This window comes from Leptonychotes weddellii, chromosome 13 (assembly GCF_054177405.1).
Source record: "Leptonychotes weddellii isolate Sample4059 chromosome 13, ASM5417740v2, whole genome shotgun sequence".
Lineage (NCBI taxonomy): Eukaryota > Metazoa > Chordata > Mammalia > Carnivora > Phocidae > Leptonychotes > Leptonychotes weddellii.
In genome coordinates this window covers 50820884-50838524 of record NC_138381.1, presented here as the reverse complement: position 1 = coordinate 50838524, position 17641 = coordinate 50820884, and the positions used below count along the sequence as shown (strand labels likewise).

At 38.0% G+C, this 17641-nt stretch overlaps 1 protein-coding gene, 1 long non-coding RNA gene and 1 pseudogene across 5 annotated transcripts in view; 1 reads left to right on the top strand and 2 right to left on the bottom strand.

Annotated features, from left to right (window-relative positions):
• Positions 1 to 2533, top strand: part of LOC102727330 (chromobox protein homolog 3 pseudogene) — a 3640-nt pseudogene extending 1107 nt beyond the window's left edge.
• Positions 1 to 17641, bottom strand: part of ARHGAP28 (Rho GTPase activating protein 28) — a 187059-nt gene that overhangs the window by 135768 nt on the left and 33650 nt on the right. The window contains exon 1 of one of the 4 annotated variants that reach the window (XM_081801588.1): positions 1949 to 3326. The exons of the other annotated variants lie outside the window; for them this stretch is intronic. The gene's annotated coding sequence lies outside the window, so the exon portion shown is untranslated. Of the gene's footprint in view, positions 1 to 1948; positions 3327 to 17641 lie in introns of those variants that run through there. 4 annotated transcript variants of the gene reach the window in all.
• Positions 3630 to 15669, bottom strand: LOC145716798 (uncharacterized). The gene is made up of 3 exons (XR_014139703.1): positions 14706 to 15669; positions 6587 to 14674; positions 3630 to 5903 (listed from the first exon to the last, which is right to left on the bottom strand). It is a non-coding gene; the product is annotated as an uncharacterized LOC145716798 (long non-coding RNA).

Sequence of the window (17641 nt, the reverse complement as noted above, 5' to 3'; positions counted from 1 at the left end):
ACCTGCATGTATTTTCTTTATCCCAACTCGTTCCTGACATGTAGGCTCAGTCTTCTCAGTATTTGAGTTACTGGTTCAGCAGAAACCAGGAAAAACAATAACTTTGTAGTCAGAATGTTATCCAACTGTATATTGTTTACTTTATTGTAAATACTGGTAAACAGTGGTCAATAAATAGTTTTATATTCAAAAAAAAAAAGCAAACAAATCACAAATCTAGCATTCAATTAAAAAAAAAATACTACACATGCAAAGAAGCAGGAAAATGAAGATAGAGAAACAGATTCAAAATGACATAGTTGAGGAATCAGCACACAAGAACAATTATAAATATGCTCAACATACCTAAGGACTTAAAGGAAATATATGAGGAAACAAATAGAAAACTTAAAAATGAGACTTTATAGAAATGAAAAATTATCTGAAATGAAAATATACTAGATGGGATTATCAGGATATTAACTACAGAAAGACCAGTATCTTTGAAGACAATATAGACAACAGTCAAACACAAAGAGCGGGGGGGAAAGGCTGCAAAAAAACGAACAGCCTCAGTGACTTGTGGGATGACATCAAGTGATCTAACATACATGTTATTGGAGTCCTGGGATAGGGGTCAGAGGATAAAAATGATATAGAGAAATAATGGCTGAAATTCAATGAAAACTACAAACTAGAAATCCAAAAAACTCAATGAGCCCCAACAAAGATAATACAAATAAAACCACAGCCAGGCAAATATCATGACACAATTGCTAAAATCCAGAGATAAAGGGAAACATCAAGAGCGGCAGAATGGAAAAAACAGACATAATGTACAGGAGAACAGTAAGAATGACTGCAAACTTCTCATTAAAACAACACAAGCAAAGAGTAGTTGAATGACATCTTTAAAGTACTTGAAAGAGGGGAGCCTGGGTGGCTCAGGCATTTAGGCGTCTGGGATTGAGCCCTGCATCAGGCTCCCTGCTCCTCAGGAAGCCTTCTTCTCCCTCCCACTCCCCCTCTGCTTAAGTTCCCTCTCTCGCTGTCTCTATCTCTCTGCCAAATAAATAAATCTTTAAAAAAATACAGTACTGAAAGAAAAATGAAAGGTCATCCTAAAATCCTATATCCAGTGAAAACTCCTTCAAAACAAAGACTAAATAAATACTATCTTAGACAAACAAAAGTACAAAGAATTCATGGCCAGCAGATCTGCACCACAAGAAATGTTAGAGCAAGTTTTTCATGAAAGAAAATAATTCCAGATGGAAACTTGGATCTGCACAAAAGAATTAAAAGTGTGGACATTTGTAAATTTGTGAGCACATGTAAAATTAAATTATGTCCTTGTTTTTTTATTTCTTTAAAATAAAATTGACTGTTTAAGGGGCGCCTGGGTGGCTCAGTTGTTAACTGTCTGCCTTCGGCTCAGGTCATGATCCCAGGGTCCTGGGATCAAGTCCCGCATCGGGCTCCCTGCTCAGTGGGGAGCCTGCTTCTCCCTCTTCCACCCCCTCTGCTTGCATTCCCTCTCTCCCTGTGTCTCTCTCTGTCAAATAAATAAATAAATAAATCTTTTAAAAAATAAAATTATTTAAAAACAAAAATAATAAGTGTATTATTATAAGGTTTTTGATATATGTACTAACATTCATGACAACAATAACACAAAGGACGGGAAAGAGAAAATGAAAGCATAAAATCATAAGGTTATTACATTACACATGAAGTGATATATTATTTGAAGGTGAAAAGTGATAAGCTAAAGTGGCATATCATAAACTCTGCAGTGACCACTAAAAATAATGGATAAACAGCTATAAGACAAGACTGGAGATAAATGGAATAATAAAAAATATACTTAAGTAATCCAAAACAAGGCCAAGAAAGAGGAGAACAGATGGGATAAATAGAAAACATAGCAAGATAGTATATTAAACCCAACGACACTAATTAGGGGCACCTGGATAGTTCAGTCGGCTGAGCCTCTGACTCTTGATTTTGGCTCAGGTCATGATCGCAGGGTCCTGGGATAGAGTCCTGGGTGGGGTGCCACACTCAGCGGGGAGTCTGCTTCTCTCCTTCTGACCCTCTCCCTGCTCGCACGCTCTCTCTCTCTCTCTCTCGTTCTCAAATAAATAAATAAATAAATCTTAAAAAGAAAAAAGAAAAAGAAACACACTAGTTATAAAGACACAGAGTAAAAGGATGGACTGTTTAGCATGTAAACATTAATCATAAGAAAGCTTGGATGGACATATTAATTCAGACAAAGCAGACTTCTGTGGCTCTTTGTGTCCTAGGGGAGGCAGATGTCAAGACTAAATCAGAGGTTCAGGAGATTTATTTGGGGAGACATTTGTGCAAGACAAAGGCAAGAGAGAGCAAGACTGGACAGGAAAAGACCTTCAGGGATGAATGCTATCTGACACCAGTGAAAGGAGAGGAGGAGAAAGAAGATTTGGGTTGGAAGGGCCTCAGGCTGCAGTGCAGGTACAAGAGTCTCAGTCAGGCTGATGGGCTGTCCCCAGCAGATACTGCCCAGTAGAAGACCTGGCATTGGGCAAAAACAGCCCAGCTCCAGTATCATGTTGTGCTCGGTCATGAACTGGCAGCATCCTGGGGAGAGCATAGCCATAGCAGGAATATATAGCAGATCCCTCAAGTATGGCAGCTGAAGTCACGGGCTAAGTATACTACTTTTTGGAAAGGAAGTTTGAATAGCACAACTCTATGGACAGCCACAACTTTAGAACAAGGGACATGACCAAGGACAAAGAGCATTATTTCTTAATGATAAAAAAGCTGATTTCATAAAGAGAACCTAACAACCTAACCCTAAATATGTGTGCACTAAATCACAAGACTTCAAAATACTTAAAGTCAAAACTCTAAAAACTCAAGGGAAAAACAGACAAATCACATTTATAGCTAGAGATGTCAACACTTCTCTCTGACAGACAGTACAAGTAAACAGAAAATTGGAAAAAATATAGAAAAGTTAAACAATAGCATCAACCAAATAAACTTAATGGATATTTCTAGAATACTCCCACCCAAAAGAGCAGAATAGATATTCTTTTTGAACTCACAGTGCATGTCACGAAGATAAATCATATGCTTGGCCATGAAACAAATGTCAACAAATTTTAAAAGACTTAACTCATAAAGTATGTTCTTTGACCATAATGGAAGTTATTTAGAAATTGGCAAAAGAGATCTAAAAAATGCCCAAATATTGGGAATTAAACAATATATGTTTAAATAACCCAGAGATCAAAGAAGAAATCCTAAGGGAAATTAGAAAATATTTGTAATTGTGTAATAGTAAAACTACAACATCACCACACAAAACTACACAAATCAATATTCATGCGATGCTGCTAATGCAATCCTTAGAGGGAATTTTATAGCATTAAATGGTTATTATTAATAAAGAAGTCAATAACACATGATCTAAGCTTCCATCTTAGGAACCTAGTAAAAGAAGAAAAAATTAAGCCCCAAATAAAGCAAAGTGAAGAAACAATTAAGAATGTAAATTAATGAAAGAAAGAGTAAGCAGGTAAAAGAGAAAATAAGTTTTTAAAACCTGGGTTTTGGAAAAGATGAATAAAACTGATAAATTTTTAGCAATTTAATCAAAAAAAAAGGGAGAGATTAATAACCAGTATTGTGAAGGAAAAAGAGGATGGTCCCTAAAAATCCAACAGATAGTAAGTGGATAGTAATGGAATATTATAGACAACCATATGCCAAGAAATCCAACAGCTTACATGAAATGGACAAATTCCCCCTGAGAGATATAAACTACTAAAGCTGACAGCAGAAGAAATAGAATCTACTCACATTTATTAAAGAAACTGAATTCATAATTTAGAACCTGCCAAAAAGAGAACTCCAGGCCTAGATGGCCTCACAGTATGCTATCAATTTAAAAATGAAAAAATACCAAACCTGCACAGAAAATAGGAGGCACAGAGAACTCTTCTCAATTCACTGTAAGAAATCAGAATTATCCTGATATGAAATCCATACAAGACATTACAAGAACTAAAACCAACAGACCAACATTGTTCATAAACATAAACACAGAAATCCTCCATAAAACAAGAGAAATCAAATCCAGCACTAGTTGATGACATCTTGTATCTGACTGCTAAAGTCTATAGCAATATTATTACTGTTGAGTCCTGTTTTTTCTTATGTCACTGTAAATCCTCTGTTGGAGATGAAGACTTACATTTGCACTGGTCATTTGATTTAAATTCAATAGTACAGGTCCTCCTGGTTAAATATATTGTTATACTGCCTAAGATGATGCAGTAAAATGGCTGGAACACAGCAAGTGCCTACAATTTCTTTTCTTTTCTTTTTTTTTTTTTTTTTTAAAGATTTTGTTTATTTATTTGACACAGAGAGAGACAGCGAGAGAGGGAACACAAGCAGGGGGAGTGGGAAAGGGAGAAGCAGGCTTCCTGCCGAGCAGGGAGCCCGATGTGGGGCTCGATCCCAGGACCCTGAGATCATGACCTGAGCCGAAGGCAGTCGCTTAACCAACTGAGCCACCCAGGTGCCCCATGCCTACAATTTCTAATGCTACCATTTTTTAGCACCTAGGTCCAGCTATAACATGTAGTCAGTCAAATCATTGTTTGCAGACTTGAAGTGATTAGGCATATGGATCCTATTAAAGTGAATTCTTTAATTAGCCCTGTTGATAATACAGAGAAACTGATGACACAGAATGCAGAGTGAGTGACCTTACAAGGAGTTATGATTGATTTGAATTCCAAGGCAAGCTTGGAAACAGGATCTAAGGGTCTTAGCTTGTGCATTGGGCTAGCATACACTTCATATCCAATTGGTTAGAGAACAGATTGCAACCTCAGAAGGCAGAGTCTTTAAGCTCCTGAAGACGGATGCATTAACGTCAGGGCCAGCTTAGTCCTGCCAAGGACCCCTTGATTGTAGCAGGGAGAGGAGACATCTTCCTGTGAACTTGCAGGACTCAGGCCTCTCTTAAGACATTGTTTATTGTCTTAAGCTATTCCTGTGGTGATTAGGAACAATCTGATGGCAAAGATTAACGGTACTTTATCATATCTGAATGTATGGCTGAAGTATTGCAGTTACTTTCAATTTTCCCTTAGCACTGTTTTAAACATCACTATTGCACTGAGTCAAATTCACTTTATGACTAATAATAATATTAGCTTTATTTGTTTTCCTTTCAGTTGATAAAACAATGGGTGATTATATAGTAGATTCTTCTTCAGGTATATTCTGGAGATCTACCTGAATACCCAAATTTGCCAATATAAAAATGTTTTTCACAGGTGGATGGCTATCTTACAACTTACACTTTGTATCTTCATATCACAAATTAACTGCTTTCTCAAGTTTTATTAAATTTTTCTTTTTCAATTAATGAAAAATTCACTGAAATGATCAAGCATCACTCTTCACCAAAAGAAACTCGTAGTCGGTGGCTCAGTTGGTTAAGCATCTGCCTTCAGCTCAGATCATGATCCCAGGGTCGTGGGATAGAGCTCTGTGGTAAATAAATAAAATCTTAAAAAAAAAAAAAATTTGTAGTGGGAAACTCATGTCTATGTGGATTCCCCATACATATGAAATTAAATTTAATTTTCTCCTGTTTAAATTTTGTAGTGGGCTTATTTACATCATGTGTATATAAACCAAAACAGAATTTGACTTTCTAAGAATATCTTTATTTTCTCTTTACCTTTATCCTCCACACTCAGTCAGGAAAGTTTCTGCATACTCAAAAAGCAGAGGAAAATATAAAGCCATGTTGAGATTCAGATCCTGGCCAACAGTTAGAGTCACACTTAACTGACTCCCCATTAACCACTCCTCAATACACATAGCATGCAGTGTGAATGATGGGGTCCCTGCAAAATAAAAAAAATACTTCATTTCATAGAACTTTCAACAAATAGTAAAACAAAATGGATTAAGTCCATAAATGCCCATTCACACGATGGTATTTTAAGAAGAAAATTACTGAGAGACTAATGTTATTGATCCTGCTGAACATCAAGGTAAAACCAGTCACCATTCCACTATTTTTTATACATCAGCATTTGTCTTTATGCAAATGAGAAAGCTTCCTTTAGTGGCAACAATCCAGACTGTAGTAGTTCAACAGTGGATTTCATCTTTGTAGGTAACTGCCGTATCACAGAGGTTTTTATCTTATTATCAAGGTACTTGTCTTATCCAATGAGACTATGTATGAACCCATAAACACAGAACAACATAAGCCTTTATAAAGTGCCTTTTTCAGAAATACCGAATTATTTGATATCTGTATTTTCTTGCTCTACTTCTATTAAGTGGTAATAATAGCAGTAGAACTGATAACGAAGGCAATTTTTCAGTCAGCTTTCCACAGTGGGGGCAGGGATGGCAGGGAGGCAGAGAGAGAGGCTAAGGAGAAGGAAACGAAGGACAGTAAACTCATCCCAGGCCTGAATAGAATCTCTGCCAGTAAAGGCATGCTTCATTCTGATTGGTCTAGTGCTGACACAGAACAAACGATTCCTTCATTCATCAAATGTCCTTAAGATTATACCTGGTACCAGGCTCTGTGTTGGAGATAACAGATACAATGTGAAGCAAAGACAGACGTTCTTGGCCCTTGTCAAGGCTGGTCTGAAAGGAAGGTCAATCCTTTGGCTGCAATTACAAAATGGTGATAAATGTCATGAGTGAAGGCTTCTCTGAGGAAGAGCTGCTTGAGCTCCAGCTGGACAGATGAGTATGGTTCAACTTGGTGCACAGGGTGATGAGGCTGATGTTCAGAAGAACATTACAGACAGGACAAACAGGGCAAGAGGAGTGTGGGGCATCTGAGCAGCTTGAAGAAATGGGAGGCGCACCGGTGGCTAGAAAGGTGGATATGGCCAAGAGATGCTGACCTGGCCATGGAAAGGATTTCAGTTCAGTCCTTATCCCTAAACAATGGGAAGCCATTAAAGATAATTTAACCAGAATTTTATTATTGCCTCCTCAAGATTTTTTTTGTACCAAGTACACTAAGAGGAAGCATGGAAATCTTAATGAAAATAATTTCCATGAGTCTTCCAATATAGTATGTATGTATAACACGGACCTTTAAACATACAGTAAAAATAACTTCACTCGATGCAAAGGGAAGGCTTAATCACAATTTTCATTCACCAAACAAGTATTTATTGAGTACTTCACTATATGCCAGACATGATTCTCAGGTTCTTCTGATTCTTGACATTCACCATAGAACAAGATAAAGACCTTTACCCTCGTAGAGTTTAATTCTAGTGATACAGATAAAAATAATACAGACAGGAAATAAGTAAACTATGTAGTAGTTAAGAAGATAGTGTCATGGAAATGAGAAATAGGGTTAAGGAGGACAGAATGAGGAAGCAGAAGAGAGAGGTAGCAAAGTTTGGTATTAAACAAGGTTTAATTAATTAAACAAGGCCTCAATAGGAAGATGAAATTTCTATAATTTTGGTTGCTCATCAAACTTTGAAATAAAAGAGGGCGCCTGGGTGGCTCAGTCGTTAAGCGTCTGCCTTCGGCTCAGGTCATGATCCCAGGGTTCTGGGATCAAGCCCCGCATCGGGCTCCCTGCTCCACGGGAAGCCTGCTTCTCTCTCTCCCTCTCCCACTCCCCCTGCTTGTGTTCCCTCTCTTGCTGTGTCTCTCTCTGTCAAATAAATAAATAAAATCTTTAAAAAAAAAACAAAAACAACTTTGAAATAAAAGAATAATTCTAGTGCCATTTCTAAACACACTTCAAGTTTAACGTCTGAGACAAAGAGATCAAAGGAAATATTAGCTATTGCTCAAAACTTAATGTTTCTGTATTTTCGGTCTTGTAATGGTCCTTCTCTTCTATTAATGGTCCTTCTATCCTTGTTTAGGGATAAGGACTGAACTGAAATCCTTTCCATGGCCAGGTCAGCATCTCTTGGCCATATCCACCTTTCTAGCCACCAGTGTGCCTCCCATTTCTTCAAGCTGCTCAGATGCCCCACACTCCTCTTGCCCCATTTGTCCTGTCTGTAATGTTCTTCTGAACATCAGCCTCATCACCCTGTGCACCAAGTTGAATCCTACTTATCTGTGCATACTATATAACATTTTGAATACTGGCTCATGATTTTACTGCACTTTCCATATGGCAGTGATTTATTCATGAGCAAAAGAAAACCAGTATCACCAGTATTGTAACTTTAGCTTCTTTCAGGGATAAATGCTGACAGATTTTTACCTTCAATTCAGTCCTTATGCCAGTAAGGTAAAAAAGCCCAAAAGATACTTCAGAGTAACAGATACAGCAGGAGAGGGAAATGAATGGTGAATGTATAATACTAAAGTAATAGTACTTGCATAATAAGTACAAAATTATTATTAGCTAATACCCTTAATTACAAGCAAACTTTAAAATAAGTTTTAATACATGTCAAGATCTCAACTCATCTCTTTTTTTGGAATAAAAAAAGTCTGGAAGTAAAACTATAGCTTCCTTGACAATACAAATGGTCCCAAAATGACTACTGGGAACAAAAGAAGCAAAATGACTGTCAGAGGAAATGTGCTCTGAATCCAGGAGAGCAAATAGTTCTTGTTTACAGTAAGCTGTGAACAGCCAGCTTTGACTATTAGAAGTTATGTGCCAATGATTATTAACTCAACTACATACTGAGAGCATTAAGTCATGGGATGATTGTTGCTTTTATGCTGTACTTCCACTTTGATTTTACTGCCCATTTTCCACAGCTCTTAGGTAGGCTTCAGTTGTAAACAACAGCCTTTGGTAATTCTACAGAAAACAAATGATGCAGCCTATGAGTAAAACCTTTATTATTTATATATAATATATTATAATACCAATACATACTCAACAAGGAAAGAATAACATATTCAAGCACCATTCTCCATTTACAAGCCAAATGAATTATTTGCCTTACCTATTAGATTATGTCTTTAATTTTGATCATTACTGGCCATTAACAAATGAAATTTTTATTTTTCTCAAGTGTTTATGCTTCTTCTATTAGAAAGTCAAACTGTAGTCTAAACTTTCATAGGGAGACATGTACAATCAAGATGCCATGCCAGACTTAAAATAAAGATAGTAATGGTAAAATATTTTAGTTGTCTACTAGGTGCTGATTAGTGTTGTAAGTGCTTCACATATACTAACTAATTTCATCCTTGGTACCACCCTATGAGGTTGCACTATTACTAACATCATTTTACAGAAGAGGAAATGGAGGCACAGAGAGGTTAAGTAATTTGCCCAAGATTGCACAGCTAGGCTTCTGATGTTGTATGAGACACAGAGCAGTTAAATAATTTGCCCAGAATTACACAGCTAGGCGTCTGACAATGTTCTAGGTACAGAATTAGACAGCTAGCCTCTGATACTGTACAAACAGATGAGTAATCCCTCAGTGGGTGCCAGTTACTACCTCTGCTTTCACACTGCAGGAATTTACATTTTTACAAGTCTTCTACTTCTGGGAATGATTTTTTTTTTTTTTTTTGTCTCTATGGGTATAATATGCTGAATCAGGAAAAATATAGCATGAGGAAACAATAATACGTTCTGTGAGCTCTTCAGCCAGCAGGTCAACTTCCTGGGATGAAAAGCCTTTTCAATACAGTAACACACTCCCAAGGCTACAAGAGCGTTTGCAAACAGCATAGTAACAGCATGTGGGAAGGTGGTATACTGAAAGGTAAACAGCGCAGAGCTCTGCCTGGCACAGATGCTTGGCTTTTACTGACCCAGAGGAAAAACAGATCAATTTAGCTCTAAAAACAAAACTTAACCTCCACATCTTGGAAAGAGAAAAAGATGCTACATCTATTTAAGAACCTGTCCTGTAAATCCATCTGTAAGACAAGAAAAATCATACTTGGTCAAGTATTCTCTTTGAATAGAAGACCTGCATGGAATATGTAATCACTAGGTGATGTTTTGTGACTTATGGAAAGTGAAGGGAAAAAAACAAATATTTATTGAGTTCCCAGGGTTGGGCCAAACACCATGCTATGTGGTTCCCATTTCATCTAATTAAATCTTGACAATGTAGCTATATAAGGTACATTTATAGTGTTTTTGTGTTATTCTCCCTGTTTCTAAGGATCAGAAGAACTGAGGGTAAAAGAAGTTATGTAAATTGCCTGAGTAAATCCGAGGGGAGGTCAGAGTTCTACCTCAGATCTGTCAGACTCTGAAGTGTCACACCCCACACTGCCCCACATGGCTGTCCCACCTCAAACGAGCATCTCTGTAAGAGGCTGGGTCTACTTCTTTTGGAAGACTAGATTTTATCATGGTCAAGGGCTGAACCCTGGGGTGAGACTCCCTGGCTTTGAAACCTAGTTCTGCTGATGACTGACCAGCCATGTAAACTTGGGCAAGTCACTTGACCTTGGTGTGCCTCAGTTTCCCCAGCCATAGGTAACAGTACCTATATTGTAGTACTGCTTTGAATGCTAAAGGAGTTAATATACATTAGCCTTTAGGGTTATGCCTGGCACATATATGCTCAATACATGTTCTTATTTATGTTATTAAGGAAACTGCTATAACATGAACCACTGAAAAGCAAGTATTATGTGTGAAGTCCAGTATTACAAACCTATTGTATCCCCACTGCTTTATATAATCCCTGATATAAAATAGATGTTCAATACAGTCTGATTAATCTGATAAACAGATTAATATCTAGACCAAAGAATTATAAATAAAAGTTCTTAAAATGGTTTATTAGGCCCAATGTTATCTGACCTGCCATCACCTCTCCTATATTATCTCCTGCTCCACGCTGCCTTGTTCTCTCCACTCCAGTAACACTGGCCTTCTTGCTGTTTCTTGGGGAAAAAAGACACCCCAGGGCCTTTGCACTTGCTGCTCCCTCCAGCAGATTAGGCCTTCTTCAGATCTAAATTCAAATTCTTTTTCTTAGTAAATCTCTCTCCCTCCCACCACCCCATTTTAAATTGCAACAACCCTTCATCCAGGTCTCTGGCCCCCCCTTATACCTTAGTCCATCCTTTATTTCTCCCCACTGCACTCATTTGTCACAATACACTACATACTAAAAAGTAACTTATTTATTTCATTTCTTTTCTACCCCTAGAATGTAAGCTTCGTAAGAGCAGAAATTATTGTCTGTTGTGTTTTATATACTACTATACAGTGGTATATTTCTCAGTACTGAGAAGAGGGTCTGACAATACATCTTTGTTCGGTGGTGAATGAATATAAGCCATAAATTTACTAAAGATCATTATTTCAACTTTGTGTGAGTCTGAATATAGAAATACCTAATGATGCATGCTAGGAAAATAACAAAAGGACTGGTCTTTGGGTAAAGATGGGTATGAGATACTAGTAAAATATAAATGCTCCTTTTCTAGAAAGCTACTAACTTGTATGTAAGTTAAATTGGTATTTCAATTCCCGTATTGCATCTATAATCATGAATAGTAGAGGAAGTTATCTATTTTACGGGTAATGAAAAGATAGTCTTTTTTTTTTTTTTTTCACAAGCACACACAGTAAGTAGATACTGTTAAGCTTTCTCTTTGCCTGAAACAGGCTGACTCTGCATTTCACCTAAGTTAAATGTCTTTATTTTTTAATCAGCAAAAGTATGACCCTCTGTCATGGCTTTCTAATCCTAAATTTCTAAAGGGAAGAACACAAAATTTTCTGTGCCCTCACCAGGTCCCACCAAAATTCACTGTAGTAAGGGGCATACAAAAATGCTTTGAGCAGGGGTGCCTGGATGGTGCAGTCCGTTAAGCGACCGACTCTTGGTTTCAGCACAGGTCATGATCTCAGGGTTGTGAGATAGAGCCGCACGTCCGACTCCCGGATCATCACAGAGTCTGCTTAAGTTTCTCTCTCCCTTTGCCCCTCCCCACTAAAATAAATAAATAACTCTTTTAAAAAAATGCTTTGAGCAGAAATGTTACCCACCCAGTCAGGAAATTTTTTTAAAAATCTTACTTTTGTTTCCTAAATTATTATTTTATTAATCTAGATATAAAAAGACTAAGATAATACAGATAATATAAATAAACTATGCTTTTTTGCAGATTCTTAACAAATACAGTAGAACTAAAAATACATGTCCTATGTCACATACATTGCAGTACATATAAGTATAGGTCAGTCCACACACTTTTTAATTAAATTTGATATGATATATAGACAATCCTCCATAAACACTGAATTTAAAAGTTAATGCTAAGGTTTCATTTTTTCAGTTTCTTTTTAAAATTCCAAATCTTATTTATCTTTCAAAACCCTACCAAAATTTTACTACCTCCAAGATATCTTACCAGGTTCTCTTACTATTCTGAGTTAAACACTTAATTTTGGATGCCATAATGCCTGTATTCTACGACTTACTTATATATTTGTCTCCCTAGGAGACTGTGAACTGGAGGGCAGGACATTTATCTGTGTACGCCAGAGCCTGGACAACACATGGAATAAAATAAGTGTTCAATAAATGTTGAACTGAATTACTGAATCAAAGTAAATAAATAAAACGAAGTTAACAAACCAAGTCACACAGTCACACAGTATAAATTAAAAATAAACTCTAGCGTTAGAAAGTAGGTGTACTTGGTTTATGGCTGTATCAATTTTTTGAAAGGCACTTTTCATAATGATCCTTTTTTAAAAAAAAAAGATTTCATTTATTTGAGAGTGTGTGAGCGAGAGAGAGAGAGCATGAGCAGGACGAGAGGCAGAGGGAGAAGTAGAAGCAGGCTCCCCGCTGAGCAGGGAGCCCAATGCAGGGCTCAATCCCAGGACCCTGGGATCATGACCTGAGCCAAAGGCAAATGCCTAACGGAGTCACCCAGGCACTCCATATAATGATCCTTTTCTTAGAAAACTTTTATATGTGCCAAAATAAATTGTGTGTAATGATTAGTTTTATCTAAGTGGAACTATATTTGTTTCAAAGGTTTTTCTCAAGGAACTCAGCTTTTAAGGCCACTGCCCCTATAAAGCTCTTCTATTTCCTCAGGTAATAATGCCTGCTGCCTCTTTTGTGTCCCCAGGTCCTGAATACATTCTATCCCAGCCCGTCTCCTTCATTAAATTTATTTGCTCTCATGTCTGACTCTCACTAGACAGAAAACCCTCTGAGGGCAAAGACTATGTTATTTCATATACCTGATATCTGGCACACACTAAGTGCTTAATAAAAATACACCAAAAAAAAAAAAAAAAAAAGAAAAACCACACCTTCTTTGAGTTTAAAATTTTAATTTTAAACTAGCCTGACTCAGCTCTAACTGGGGTCCCAGAATCTGGATATGGGCCCATTTGCCAATGTTAATGGACCCTGAATTAGAGGAAGTGCTAACTTGCATTATTTTTTTCTAACAACAAATAATTCAATAATAGAGCTATTTGCCCTTCATTTCACTGAAATTATTCAGTCTTATTCTTTTACGTTTATGTGAACTCTTCCCATGGAATTTCCAAATTAAATTGTGTAGAATTATATTTTATCACCCATATCCTAAATTTATCATATGGTTTCACTTATTTGTGGAACATAAGGAATAGTATGGAGGACATTAGGAGAAGGAAGGGAAAAATTAAGGCGGGGGGGGGCAGAAATCAGAGTGGGAGACGAACCATGATAGACTATGGACTCCGGGAAACAAACTGAGGGTTTTAGAGGGGAGAGAGGTGGGGGGATGGGTTAGCCCGGTGATGATTATAAAGGAGGGCACGTTCTGCATGGAGCACTGGGTGTTATAAGCAAACAATGAACCATGGAACACTACTGTGTTGTACTACATGATGTACTGTATGGTGACTAGCATAATATTAAAAAAAAAAAAAAAAAGGAAAACTTTCTTTAGTTTTTAGTTTTGATAGAACAAAATAGCCAAAGGAGGGCCAACCAGATATAGGAATATAGCCTGGATATGTAATATTTCTTTTATTTTTTGTCAGAGAGAGACAGAGAGTGAGAGAGAGCGAGCGAGCACCAGCAGGGGGAGCAGCAGACAGAGGGAGAAGCAGGCTCCCTGCTGAGCAAGGAGTCCGATGCCTGACTCCATCCCAGGACCCTGGGATCATGACCTAAGCCAAAGGCAGATACTTAACCAACTGAGCCACCCAGGCATCCCTAGACTGGATATGTAATATTTCTTGATAAATGTCTGCTTTCCTAATTCCCTTCCCTGACCCCAATAACCAGAACTGCAAGCAGCATGGGGAAGGAAGAACGAGAAGCTATGAAGATGCCATACTCACTTGAGCCCTCTCAGCCACACTTCTGCCCCTTCACCCTCTCTCCTGAGAGAACTGCTGCTGTTTTCCTTCCCCAGCTGCAGGCCAGGCACAATTTCTTTGGAAGCTAACTTGTCTCAGCGTTGAAGCTGGGAGCCTCTCACAAATATCAGTCGGCCACACACTGTGCTGGACACTGGCCAACAGATTGGTGGGGAAAAGTCCAGACAGAGTTTGTGTTCCTGGAGCTTGGAGACTAGCAGAGAAGAAAATGAAACAGGTCTTTGCAATAACATTAGATGAATGCTACGATAAGGTGAATAACTCTGGAGGAGTTATTCTCTGGAGTCAAACTCTGATACCTGTGTTAAGAATATATTCTACCTTAAAAAAAAAAAAAAAGAATATATTCTACCTTGACAAGAACTGAGGAAAAGAGTTTGGGTCATTTGTAGATGAGTGCATGGCTGGCAACTCCTCTTTTCCCCGTTTTCTGATCAGTAGATGTAGGATGATAAACCTACCTCCCTCTTAAAGTAGTTGTAAGAATTTAAATGGATGGGGGCGCCTGGGTGGCTCAGTCGTTAAGCATCTGCCTTCTGCTCAGGTCATAATCCCAGGGTCTTGGGATCGAGCCCATCAGGCTCCCATCTCAGCGTGGAGCCTGCTTCTCCCTCTCCCTCTATTCTTTCCCCACTGCTCACACTCTCCCTTGCTCTCATTCTCTCTCTCAAATAAATAAAGTTTTTTAAAAAAAAAATTAAATGGCTGGTACAAGGTACAGCACTGTGAACAGGGCCTGACCCACAGTAGGTGACCAATGCATCTCTGATATGATGGGTCTTATGGAAGGGCAGTCAGTCTAACCCAGGCAGTGTCTGAGATAAAGGGACTTCTAAGCTAAGTCTTGAAGAATGGGAGTGAATTCACTGTAGATATACTACTTTGTTAGGGCTGCCATAACAATGTTCCACAGGCTGGGTGGCTTACACATAGAAATTTATCTTCTCACAGTTGCAGAAGCTAGAAGTCTAATATCAAGGTGTCAGCAGGCTGGTTTCTCCCGAGGCCTCTCTCCTTGGCTTGAAGACGGCCACCTGTTCACTCTCCCCTCTGTGCCAGGAGGCATCCTAGTTTCCTCTTCTTATAAGATCAGTCAGATTGGGTAAGGGTCCACTGTAACAATTCCATTTTAATGGAATTACCTCTTTATAAGCCCCATCTCCAAATTTAGTCACATTCTGAGGTACTGGGTTAGGACCTCAACATATGAATTTTGGGGGAACACAGTTCAGCCCATAAGAGTGGGATAGGCAGGGAGAGGTACAGAGAAGAGGGCTATTTCTAACAGAAATATTACTCTTAAATAAACACTACTATTAGAAATGTTACTACTTCTAATAACATGTGTGAACTGAAAGAAGATGGTGTAGCATGTTGAAAAGAAACCCAGTGAATGTAAACCCTTTTGCAGTATAGATTATAAAGGGGGAATAGCAAAAGTTGAAGCTAGAGAGGGAAGGAACAACAAATCAGGCTATGTAGGGTATTACAAGATAGTTTAAATATTAAGCAGTGGGAGTTTATCCTCAGAGGAATGGGAAACAATTGTGGAATTTCAAGTAGGGTGTATATGCGGCCTGACTGAACTCCATTTTAGAAAAATCACTGTCTGCATTATAAAGAGTTTTTTGGAGGCAGAGTGAGCACCTGGGAGGCATCTAAAGTAAGACAAGTGAGAAAGACTGATGGCTTGAACATGCCTTGAGGATGTAAGAAACTGATACAATATCTGGAAAGCTAATCAATGGATTTTGTGATGGATGGGGGGCTGAGGAGAAAGGAGGATGATTCCATTATTACCAGCAAATGGGTAGATAATGGTAAAGGAAGATGACAAAGTCAAAATGGACATTTTGAATTTGAGAACGTTATGGGACTGCCAAGAGACCATTAGCTATTGATAGTACCAGCTGCTTATTAAACCCTTACTGTACAACACATAATGTACCAAGAACTCTATAAACATTATCAAACACCTTTCTACAGACAAGGAAGCTGAGCCTTAATGGGATACTATAACGTAACCATGGCTCCATATTCCTTCCACAAGCACCCCCAGGGACACCATTATCTTGACCTCTGATACCATAGATTAGTTTTGGCTAATTGTTGTACAGTGTATGAATAAAATTGCTGTGTATGCACTCTTTTGTATATCTCTACATGCATTTTAAAGTCTGCAACCTAGATGACATGATACTCTATGTTGGAAAACCCAAAAGACTCCACCCCAAAATTGCTAGGATTCAGATAGGAATTCAGGAACGTGGCAGAATATAAAATCAATGCACAGAAATCAGCTGCGTTTCTATACACCAACAATGAAAAAGAAGAAAGAGGAATTAAGGAGTCAATCCCATTTACAACTGTACCCAAAATCATAAAATACCTAGGAATAAACCTAACCAAAGAGGCAAAGGATCTGTACTCAGAAAACTTTAGAACACTCATGAAAGAAATTGAGGAAGACGAGAAGGAAAAACATTCCATGCTCATGGATTGGAAGAACAAATATTGTTAAAATGTCCCTATCAAAATACCATCAACTTATTTTCACAGAGCTGGAACAAATAATAATCCTAAAATCCTAAAAAGCTGTAATCATCAAGACAGTATGGTACTGGCACAAAAACAGACACACAGATCAGTGGAACAGAATAGAGAACCCAGAAATGGACCCTCAACTCTATGGTCAACTAATCTTCAACAAAGCAGGAAAGAATATCCAATGGAAAAAGACAATCTCTTCAACAAATGGTGTTGGGAAAATTGGACAGCCACATGCAGAAGAATGAAATTGGACCATTTTCTTACATCATACACAAAAATAGATTCAAAATGGATGAAAGACCTAAATGTGAGACAGGAGTCCATCAAAATCCAAAAATCCTAGAGAACACAGGCAGCAACCTCTGTGACCTGAGCCGCAGAAACTTCTTGCTAGACATCTCCAAAGGCAAAAATGAACTATTAGAACTTCGTCAAGATAAAAAGCTTTTACACAGCAAAGGAAACAGTCAACAAAACTGAAACAGCCCACAGAATGGGAGAAGATATTTGCAAATGCCTTATCAGATAATGGGCTAATATCCAAAATCTATAAAGAACTTATCAAACTCAACACCCAAAAAACAAATAATCCAGTCAAGAAATGGACAGAAGATATGAACAAACATTTCTCCAAAGAAGACATCCAAATGGCCATAGACACATGAAAAAATGCTCCACACCACTCAGCATCAGGGAAATACAAATCAAAACCACAATGAGATACCATCTCACACCACT